Source organism: Otolemur garnettii, unplaced genomic scaffold (genome assembly GCF_000181295.1).
Source record: "Otolemur garnettii isolate 467f Iridium unplaced genomic scaffold, OtoGar3 scaffold00119, whole genome shotgun sequence".
Classification (NCBI taxonomy): domain Eukaryota; kingdom Metazoa; phylum Chordata; class Mammalia; order Primates; family Galagidae; genus Otolemur; species Otolemur garnettii.
In genome coordinates this window covers 1,340,804-1,345,190 of record NW_003852514.1, presented here as the reverse complement: position 1 = coordinate 1,345,190, position 4,387 = coordinate 1,340,804, and positions in this window count along the sequence as shown.

Genomic DNA, 4,387 nt, shown 5'->3' with positions numbered 1-4,387 from the left:
CCTTTGCTCCATTCTTCCTTCCTTTCTTTCTTCTTTTGGGGTAAGAGGGTCTAAAATCTACTCTCAATTTTATTTCAGATTTAAATTTATTTTTAAAATGTGCATTCCCTTTGACCTTACAATTCCACTTTTAAGAACTTTTCCTATGGAAACAATAACAGAAATTCCCCAAGATGTACAAAGGTGTGCACAGAAACACTGTTGATAATAAATAAAAATTAGAAACAATCTAATTGCCTAATAATGGGGAACCAGATAAATCATTTATGAGACATACATAACTGAAATACTATCCAGCCAACTGTAGATGATGTAGGTCGAAATGTATTGACCTAAAAAAAGGCTCAGATGACAAAAGTAGATAATACATTGATGTTTTCAAATATATCACCAAAATGTTTTCTGCGGTAACTTAAGATGGGGGATTATGAATGATTATTTTCCTTTTCTGTTTATATATTTTTTCTAACTTTTCTATAAAACTTTTTTTTTGCAGTTTTTGGCCATGGCTGGGTTTGAACCCACCACCTCTAGCATATAGGATCTGTGCCCTACTCCTTTGAGCCACAGCCAAGGCCCTAAAACTCTTATCATTAAAAAGCCATTTCATCGTTTTATTCATGTGAAGAAGGCCCCGCTATTGATAAACAGATGAATTTCCTTCTCTAAGAACTTGTAGATGCAGGATGGTATTCCAGCCCCAACCCTGCTACTTTGTAGGGCAACCTCCATTTAACAGCTTCTTTTTCCAGACCAATAAAAGTGAAGATAGTTGTGATGAGACAGCTTAGAGTGACTCAACACATGTAAACCATTTATTGTTGACTGTACAAAAGGCACCAACAAATGCCATTGCCTTGTTATTGGTTTTTTTTTTTTTTTGTAATTGCCTTATGGATCCAAGAAGTCATTGTCTTGCCTTTGATGTGTCCAAAGAACTTAGTTTAAGAATTTAAGTTTCAGGTACACCAAATGATTTTAAAAGATGCCTAATTTTCCAGGGGATTAAAAAATAACCTACAATTTCTTGTATTCTTTTTTTTTTTTTTTTGAGACAGAGTCTTACTTTGTCACCCTCAGTGGATTGGCATGGCATCACAGCTCACAGCAACCTGTTGCCTCAGCCTCCCGAGTAGCTGGGACTACAGGTGCCCACCACAACATCTGGCTCTTTTTAGAGATGGGGTCTTGCTCTGGCTCAGGCTGGTCTCAAACCTGTGAGCTCAGGCAATCCACCCACCTCAGCCTCCCAGAGTGCTAGGATTACAGGAGTGAGCCACCACACCCAGCCTCAGCTTCTCTTATGCTGATAAAATATTTTTATTCTTTTTTTTTTTTTTTGAGACAGAGCCTCAAGCTGTCCTCCTGGGTAGAGTGCTGTGGCATCACAGCTCATATCAACCTCCAACTCCTGGGCTCAAGTGAGTCTCCTGCCTCAGCCTCCCAAGTAGCTGGGACCACAGGCACCCGCCACAACGCCTGGCCATATTTCAGTTGCAGCTGTCATTGTTGTTAAGCGCCCCGGGCTGGACCCGAACCCGCCACCCTAGATGTATGTGGCTGGTGTCTTAGCCACTTGAGCCACAGGTGCCAAGCCAAAATATTTTTATTCTTGTGTCAGTTGTTCTTGATCAACATTATTGAGAGTAACTGGGCTTTGTTTTTTTTTTTCCAAAGGGAAAAAGAAATGGGATTTCTGGGTTAGGGCAGATGCTTTTGCTTTATTCTGTCAGCAGGTTAAATTGGGGCAGTGTGCTCCATTTTTGATCTATGAAGGGCCAACATCTGGAAAGACCCAGGAGAAGCCAGGCTGGGAGGCTCCCACCTACACTCCTCTGGGCTCTGGTCCTGTAACAGCACAGACGGACATAGGTCTCAGGATCCCTGAGAACAGCAGGTGAGCTCTTCGGCTCTATTTCTGTATTCAGGATAATTAACCCAGTGACTTGAGACAGGCCATGCTGCATTTAACTGTCCCTAGCCCCAAAGTTTTTGCCTCTAGGCATCTTCCCCCCCCCCCCCAATAAGCTACACTGGATAGGCCACAGGCATAAGCACAGCGTTTGGTTGGTAGAGAAAGAGGGGTCCATTCCAAACCTCACTCCATGCCCTCAACATGTTAAGAGGTACCTGCCTCAACATGACAAGTCTTAATATAAATCCAATGTTGCAGTGGAGGAAAATGCACTTATCAGATGTTTGATAGAATGTGAAGCACATTGGTACACAGAAACTATACAACTAATTAAATAAGAGTTCATTTATATTGTGGCAGGTTAAACACTGCAATTATTTTTTCATTAAGATTGAAACTAAAAACAAAGCTTTATTAACACCTTCATATAATGAGACCACATTGGCAGTAAGCAAACATATATGGAAAATCCTCCTATTTTATCCACTAAAATAGCTACCCCATTTCCACACCTCCAAACAATAATAATAGCTGAGATTTATATACCACTTACTAACGCATCATATGCATTAACTCATTTATTCTTCAAACTACATATGAAGCAGGTGGTGTTTTTATCACTAGTGTTCAGATGAGGAAACTGAGGTTGTCAATCAGTCAAACCCAGCAGCACAGCCTTGCTATTTAGCTTTGTCATTGTCTAGCTCTTTCAGTGGCTTTGTGGCTTTTGTGGTCTGGCTAAAGGCCAATCTCCCCAGTCTAGACTTATGAGAACTGCCAGACCTCCATTGGCCCCAGAGACGGCTTTATGCCACCGGCAGAGATTGGTGATGGTGGGTAGCTTTCTAGGGCTGCCATCACTGAGATTGCTGGCCTCACTGCCAGCCAGACTGGCAATCTGATACAATCTGGTACCCCACTCCTGGGCTGTTAGATCTTAAGTGGGGGCTTGTCCTCACTAGTTTATCCCTCCTAGGACTTACTCAGGGAAGTGGAGAGATCAATGCTCTTGAATGGAAGGATGAAGGGCACAATCCATAGCGGAGTCTTTAGGTCAGGAGAGATCTGAGCTGCACAGAGACTTGGGAAACTATCTGCAGAGACGGCACAGAGGTGAGGACAGCTGAGGCCGGTTCCCAGAGGGATGCCAACTTTTAAGTGCCTGACCGAGGAACTGGTATTATTTCCCTGAGCTCTGTATTTGCCCCTGGTTTGTTATTTTTCTGGCACTCAATTGTGTTCCCATAGTAAAAACTATAAAATCTTTAATTATGGCAAAGTTCTGTGGCCTTATCTGTAGGAAAAGTGAGAATAGGGAACCTTCAATATAGGGCCCAGTTTACACAGTGGGGTATAGACCTCATTGGAAGGGATAGTGAAATAACCAGGATGAGGAAGAAGCAAACTAAATCCTTGAAAGTTACAGAAGTCAGGAGTGGGATGGGAAAAGGAAGACCAGGGAGCCTAGACCAGCTTAATAAAAAAGGAGTTAACAGAAGAATAAGGATGAGGACCCAGCACAGAATACAAATTTAATAAGAATTAATTTTCTTTATTAAAAATTAAAGACATCATAATGGCCATTTATTAAGTGTCATGTGTTTGGCACCTTTTATAGTGGTTTCACATTAATTCTAGGGACACCCCACCAAAGAGGTGTTCACAGTCCTCTTTCTACAAATGAGGAAACTGAGGCTCTGAAAGATCTCCTGGTGTCTTGCTGGTTGGAAGCTCTGGAAGTGACCTGTGAACTATTCAGCCACTTCTCAACTATGGGACCTGGGGCATGTCACTTCACCTGGCTGTTGAAAGACCCCAGGCTGGGAGTCACAAGCCTCATCAGCATTGTAATACTCATAAGGACCATAAATATTTTAAATTAGAGAAAGAAGTGCAAAAGTTTGTGTTGCAGTAATGAAAAGATAAAAACAAAGCAAAGACAATTCTTTCAGTTGTCTCTTTTAAGGGGCTGTAATGCCCCTTTACACTGCACACCCCACCCCTGCATTCAGTCAACCTTAAATAATGAGCTTCAGAAAATATGATAAAGTATAGTTTATTCCAGTGCAAAGCTTGAGGATGGCCACCCGGGAAAGCACCAACTCTAAACAAACCGTGTCAGCATTTCCAAAGTGGAGAAGTTAAAATTTCAGTTATATAGGCAGAGATGGGAAGTTCCAGTAGGATTCCAACAGTTTCCATACAAGATCAGGTCTGTGGGTCACAGGGATCTGATTGGTTACACATGGCTACCTTCCAAGGAAGATTACTTCTACCCCAGGAAGAAGGGTTAGCGATGCAGGGGTCAGATCTCTAGCTCCTTTGGTCTTAATTATTTATATGAAAACAAAAAAGCAAAAGATGTTGTAGCTGGATGCCATGTGACTCAGGCTTCATGGCCCTGTTCATCTCAAGGCTCAGGATAATGTAAAGGCTCAACGTGTTTCAGTTTGAAGTATTTCTTTTTTTTTT